Here is a 6936-nt window from a genome sequence, read left to right as displayed (position 1 = left end):
CACCATCTTTCGGGTCCCAACGTGTACGCTCTAGGTGCGCCTCACCTCGCAATGAGGACGAGACGCCCCGGGAGTGCGGAGGCCGCCGCCCCGTGAAGGGCGGGGAAGCCCCATCCTCCCTCGGCCCGCGCAAGGCGAGACCTTCACTTTCATTACGCCTTTAGGTTTCGTACAGCCCAATGACTCGCGCACATGTTAGACTCCTTGGTCCGTGTTTCAAGACGGGTCGTGAAATTGTCCAAAGCTGAAGCGCCGCTGACGGGAGCGATTATTCCGCCCGAGAGCATCCCGAGCCAACAGCGGCGCGGGTCCGGGGCCGGGCCAGGTAGGTCCGTCATCCGGGAAGAACCGCGCGCGCTTGCCGGGAGCCCGAGCGCCCAAAGGGGCGAATCGACTCCTCCAGATATACCGCCGGGCAGCCAGCCAGGACACCGGGGCTCTGCCCAACAGACGCGAACCGAGGCCCGCGGAAGGACAGGCTGCGCACCCGGGCCGTAGGCCGGCACCCAGCGGGTCGCGACGTCCTACTAGGGGAGAAGTGCGGCCCACCGCACACCGGAACGGCCCCGCCCCGCGGCGAGTGGAAAGGCAACCGGACACGACCCCGCCGCGAATTGCTCCGCGCGGGCGGCCGGCCCCATCTGCCGAGGGCGGAGGCCAGTGGCCGGATGGGCGTGAATCTCACCCGTTCGACCTTTCGGACTTCTCACGTTTACCCCAGAACGGTTTCACGTACTTTTGAACTCTCTCTTCAAAGTTCTTTTCAACTTTCCCTCACGGTACTTGTTCGCTATCGGTCTCGTGGTCATATTTAGTCTCAGATGGAGTTTACCACCCACTTGGAGCTGCACTCTCAAGCAACCCGACTCGAAGGAGAGGTCCCGCCGACGCTCGCACCGGCCGCTACGGGCCTGGCACCCTCTACGGGCCGTGGCCTCATTCAAGTTGGACTTGGGCTCGGCGCGAGGGCGTCGGGGTAGTGGACCCTCCCAAACACCACATGCCACGACAGGCGGCAGCCTGCGGGGTTCGGTGCTGGACTCTTCCCTGTTCGCTCGCCGCTACTGGGGGAATCCTTGTTAGTTTCTTTTCCTCCGCTTAGTAATATGCTTAAATTCAGCGGGTAGTCTCGCCTGCTCTGAGGTCGTTGTACGAGGTGTCGCACGCCACACCGCCAGCCGGCTGTGCACGCTACCGAGTAAGTACCGGTATGCGAACCGCCAGGCGACGGGGCGCGCATCGCACGTTTAAGGAGACGCGGCCGGCCCCACAGGCGGCCACGACACTCCCAGGTCTGCGAAGCGGGGCAAACGCCGCGCGCTTCAGTATACGTAGCCGACCCTCAGCCAGACGTGGCCCGGGAACGGAATCCATGGACCGCAATGTGCGTTCGAAACGTCGATGTTCATGTGTCCTGCAGTTCACATGTCGACGCGCAATTTGCTGCGTTCTTCATCGACCCACGAGCCGAGTGATCCACCGTCCTGGGTGATCTTTTCATAGTTTCCACCATCTCTTTCGAGACAGTTGCATAGGCGGGACTGAGGCGTGTGGGCGGCCCTGTTCCAGCGTTCAGTGTCCAACGGCCTCACGGCCGATGGGCGTCGTACGGCTCCACACCGGAGCGGACAGGCAGTCGGGCGAAAGTCATTCAAAACCGGCGCCAGGCGCCAGGTGCCGCAGGCCAGCCGCTCCAGCGCTTCAGCGCTCGTACCACACAACATTGCCGTTAGTTTTGAGACGAACGCGTGGTTCCGCACGCGGCGCACGGCTACTGCGAGCCGTACAGGTAGCTGCGTGTTGCGCGACACGACACGCACATCGAAAGACATGCAGTCTAGTCGGTAATGATCCTTCCGCAGGTTCACCTACGGAAACCTTGTTACGACTTTTACTTCCTCTAAATGATCAAGTTTGGTCATCTTTCCGGTAGCATCGGCAACGACAGAGTCAATGCCGCGTACCAGTCCGAAGACCTCACTAAATCATTCAATCGGTAGTAGCGACGGGCGGTGTGTACAAAGGGCAGGGACGTAATCAACGCGAGCTTATGACTCGCGCTTACTGGGAATTCCTCGTTCATGGGGAACAATTGCAAGCCCCAATCCCTAGCACGAAGGAGGTTCAGCGGGTTACCCCGACCTTTCGGCCTAGGAAGACACGCTGATTCCTTCAGTGTAGCGCGCGTGCGGCCCAGAACATCTAAGGGCATCACAGACCTGTTATTGCTCAATCTCGTGCGGCTAGAAGCCGCCTGTCCCTCTAAGAAGAAAAGTAATCGCTGACAGCACGAAGGATGTCACGCGACTAGTTAGCAGGCTAGAGTCTCGTTCGTTATCGGAATTAACCAGACAAATCGCTCCACCAACTAAGAACGGCCATGCACCACCACCCACCGAATCAAGAAAGAGCTATCAATCTGTCAATCCTTCCGGTGTCCGGGGCCTGGTGAGGTTTCCCGTGTTGAGTCAAATTAAGCCGCAGGCTCCACTCCTGGTGGTGCCCTTCCGTCAATTCCTTTAAGTTTCAGCTTTGCAACCATACTTCCCCCGGAACCCAAAAGCTTTGGTTTCCCGGAGGCTGCCCGCCGAGTCATCGGAGGAACTGCGGCGGATCGCTGGCTGGCATCGTTTATGGTTAGAACTAGGGCGGTATCTGATCGCCTTCGAACCTCTAACTTTCGTTCTTGATTAATGAAAACATACTTGGCAAATGCTTTCGCTTCTGTTCGTCTTGCGACGATCCAAGAATTTCACCTCTAACGTCGCAATACGAATGCCCCCGCCTGTCCCTATTAATCATTACCTCGGGTTCCGAAAACCAACAAAATAGAACCGAGGTCCTATTCCATTATTCCATGCACACAGTATTCAGGCGGGCTTGCCTGCTTTAAGCACTCTAATTTGTTCAAAGTAAACGTGCCGGCCCACCGAGACACTCAATAAAGAGCACCCTGGTAGGATTTCAACGGGGTCCGCCTCGGGACGCACGAGCACGCACGAGGCGGTCGCACGCCTTCGGCTCGCCCCACCGGCAGGACGTCCCACGATACATGCCAGTTAAACACCGACGGGCGGTGAACCAACAGCGTGGGACACAAATCCAACTACGAGCTTTTTAACCGCAACAACTTTAATATACGCTATTGGAGCTGGAATTACCGCGGCTGCTGGCACCAGACTTGCCCTCCAATAGATACTCGTTAAAGGATTTAAAGTGTACTCATTCCGATTACGGGGCCTCGGATGAGTCCCGTATCGTTATTTTTCGTCACTACCTCCCCGTGCCGGGAGTGGGTAATTTGCGCGCCTGCTGCCTTCCTTGGATGTGGTAGCCGTTTCTCAGGCTCCCTCTCCGGAATCGAACCCTGATTCCCCGTTACCCGTTACAACCATGGTAGGCGCAGAACCTACCATCGACAGTTGATAAGGCAGACATTTGAAAGATGCGTCGCCGGTACGAGGACCGTGCGATCAGCCCAAAGTTATTCAGAGTCACCAAGGCAAACGGACCGGACGAGCCGACCGATTGGTTTTGATCTAATAAAAGCGTCCCTTCCATCTCTGGTCGGGACTCTGTTTGCATGTATTAGCTCTAGAATTACCACAGTTATCCAAGTAACGTGGGTACGATCTAAGGAACCATAACTGATTTAATGAGCCATTCGCGGTTTCACCTTAATGCGGCTTGTACTGAGACATGCATGGCTTAATCTTTGAGACAAGCATATGACTACTGGCAGGATCAACCAGGGAGCTGCGTCAACTAGAGCTGAGCAGCCGGCCGCCCGGGAGTGTGTCCCGGGGGCCCGCGCGAACACGCAAGCGTCCGCTCAATTATTCTGCAAACAGGAGGAGGCTGAGCTCCCCTGCACAACACACCTCGAAACCCTCTCAGGTCCCGGCGGCGCGCAGCGCCGTCCTAAGTACTTGGTCGGGTTCGAGAGAGGCGCAATCGCCCGGAGTTAGGCGAGTAGACGCTTTAGGTGCGACCACCCGTGCTCCCAACTGAGCTTGCCGCTGCCGACAGAGGCCCGGGAGCGTGCTGTCGTGGCATTGCCGGCGGGAGACAACACGCGCCACCTACGGTGACCGGCAGCTCCAACGCCAGCGCCACAGAAGGACAAAAGCCCCACTTGGGTGCCGAAGCGAACTCTCCCAGCACAGCGCACGCGCCAACACGTCCGCACAGCTGCGATACAAACCACCTGCGAGAACCGCTGGGGCGACCGAGCAGCAGACGGCGTCGCGGCGCCGAGCGCCGGGCGGCGGCGCATCCTCAGCGCACACAGTCCTCAATCGGACCAGCACACTGCAGATGGCCACCGCGCTTCGCACCGGGCCCGCGAGGACCTACTTTGGCCGCAAGGCGCCGCGAGCAGGGGGCGCCGGCGCGCAGCTGCGCCGCCTGCCGCGTCCGTCGGCCGGCGCGCCTGCCACTGGCCGCCCCCACCAGCCGGCTGTAGCGCGTGCGCCCACGCACCGCGCTGCCAGCACGCCGGGCGGCCCCCCCTCACCGGCCGGGGACGGTCCCACCCAGCCACCGCCGCGTATCGCCTCACACCCAGATCCCCTTTCGCGTTCGTGGGCATGGTGGGTCCCCTTTCACGTTCGTGGGCATGGTGGGTATCCCTGAAACAACCGGTTAATAGCTCGACCGATCGTCGCCAACACTGATTCACCTCTAGCGAGAACAACCGCACCACAACGGGTTACCTGTTGTTCATTTGCGTAACGTCACCAGCAAACGTAGACGTCCATCGCCATTTGCAACGAGTATTGCATGCCTGTGTCAGGTGTCACAACACACTACGTCTGCCCACATAGACGCAACAACATGTGCACGCCTCGAGAACACGTGGAAGGTAGCCCCCGTACGTATGCGGTGTCCATTGCGCGAACGACTGTCAGCCGGCCTCTGCAGGATGTCGCAGATGTGGAACGCGGTGCAACATGCTATCACGGTGTGTGAGAAGAGACGACTACGTCCGAATACACGCTCCACTACATCAACAGACTGCTCATGCTGATCGCCATCCAGGGCGTCCGTTCCTCCCACACGTCTGAATGGCGTACCACACTGCAATCCAGCTCTTATAGGGAGACGACACGTAGCTGCGTGCACAATATTTGGACTGTATGGTCTGCCGTTGCTAGGCGCAGTCGTCGTACGGTCACACATGTGCCACGATGTATCATTCAGTACATACGGACCAATGTGCAGTACAGTTTGTGGGTTTTGCGTACATCGGCGGACAGGTGACAGGCCGTACCACAACGTAGGCTGAGTACGTCGGCATGCGAAGGGCATTGAACATGCAAACTTCTCAACGACCAGCTTGCGAAGGCAGGGGGGAAGGGGGGGGGGGCATGTACGTCCTGCTGCTATCCACATTACAGTGTATAGCAGGAGCATGTGGAAAGTCAGCAACACCTGCAAGGTGTTTAACATGACGCGATACACAGGGGACCGGGCAGTGCGAATAGCGAACTATATTGCGAGGGTTGCGGTTAGGCAACACTACACTAATTTAACGAGTTGCATAACAATTACAGAGCAGGTTCAGCGACAACGTGCGTCAGGTTAAGGCGCAATATAGGTTAGGTTGAGGCACAATATAGGTTAGGTTAAGGCACAACATGGGTTACGTTAAGGCACAAATTGGGTTACGTTAAGGCACAACATGGGTTACGTTAAGGCACAACATGGGTTACGTTAAGGCACAAATTAGGTTACGTTAAGGCACAAATTAGGTTACGTTAAGGCACAAATTAGGTTACGTTAAGGCACAAATTAGGTTACGTTAAGGCACAAATTAGGTTACGTTAAGGCACAAATTAGGTTACGTTAAGGCACAAATTAGGTTACGTTAAGGCACAAATTAGGTTACGTTAAGGCACAAATTAGGTTACGTTAAGGCACAAATTAGGTTACGTTAAGGCACAAATTAGGTTACGTTAAGGCACAAATTAGGTTACGTTAAGGCACAAATTAGGTTACGTTAAGGCACAAATTAGGTTACGTTAAGGCACAAATTAGGTTACGTTAAGGTACAATATGGGTTAGGTTAAGGTACAATATGGGTTAGGTTAAGGTACAATATGGGTTAGGTTAAGGTACAATATGGGTTAGGTTAAGGTACAATATGGGTTAGGTTAAGGCACAACGTAGGTTAGGTTAAGGCACAACGTAGGTTAGGTTAAGGCACAACGTAGGTTAGGTTAAGGCACAACATAGGTTAGGTTAAGGCACAACATAGGTTAGGTTAAGGCACAACATAGGTTAGGTTAAGGCACAACATAGGTTAGGTTAAGGCACAACATAGGTTAGGTTAAGGCACAACATAGGTTAGGTTAAGGCACAACATAGGTTAGGTTAAGGCACAACATAGGTTAGGTTAAGGCACAACGTAGGTTAGGTTAAGGCACAACGTAGGTTAGGTTAAGGCACAACGTAGGTTAGGTTAAGGCACAACGTAGGTTAGGTTAAGGCACAACGTAGGTTAGGTTAAGGCACAACGTAGGTTAGGTTAAGGCACAACGTAGGTTAGGTTAAGGCACAACGTAGGTTAGGTTAAGGCACAACGTAGGTTAGGTTAAGGCACAACGTAGGTTAGGTTAAGGCACAACGTAGGTTAGGTTAAGGCACAACGTAGGTTAGGTTAAGGCACAACATAGGTTAGGTTAAGGCACAACATAGGTTAGGTTAAGGCACAACATAGGTTAGGTTAAGGCACAACATAGGTTAGGTTAAGGCACAACATAGGTTAGGTTAAGGCACAACATAGGTTAGGTTAAGGCACAACATAGGTTAGGTTAAGGCACAACATAGGTTAGGTTAAGGCACAACATAGGTTAGGTTAAGGCACAACATAGGTTAGGTTAAGGCACAACATAGGTTAGGTTAAGGCACAACATAGGTTAGGTTAAGGCACAA

General features: G+C 55.1%; 2 non-coding genes across 2 annotated transcripts; both read right to left on the bottom strand.

The window, feature by feature from the left end:
- Positions 1-1336: 1336 nt before the first annotated feature.
- On the bottom strand, positions 1337-1491 carry LOC126444164 (5.8S ribosomal RNA). The gene has a single exon (XR_007582465.1). It is a non-coding gene; the product is annotated as a 5.8S ribosomal RNA (ribosomal RNA).
- A 354-nt stretch (positions 1492-1845) lies between these two features.
- Positions 1846-3755, bottom strand: LOC126444159 (small subunit ribosomal RNA). Its single transcript, XR_007582461.1, has one exon. It is a non-coding gene; the product is annotated as a small subunit ribosomal RNA (ribosomal RNA).
- Positions 3756-6936: the final 3181 nt, after the last annotated feature.

The sequence above is a fragment of the Schistocerca serialis genome, unplaced genomic scaffold, assembly GCF_023864345.2.
Source record: "Schistocerca serialis cubense isolate TAMUIC-IGC-003099 unplaced genomic scaffold, iqSchSeri2.2 HiC_scaffold_241, whole genome shotgun sequence".
NCBI classification, from domain to species: domain Eukaryota; kingdom Metazoa; phylum Arthropoda; class Insecta; order Orthoptera; family Acrididae; genus Schistocerca; species Schistocerca serialis.
This window is presented reverse-complemented; position numbering and strand designations above follow the sequence as displayed.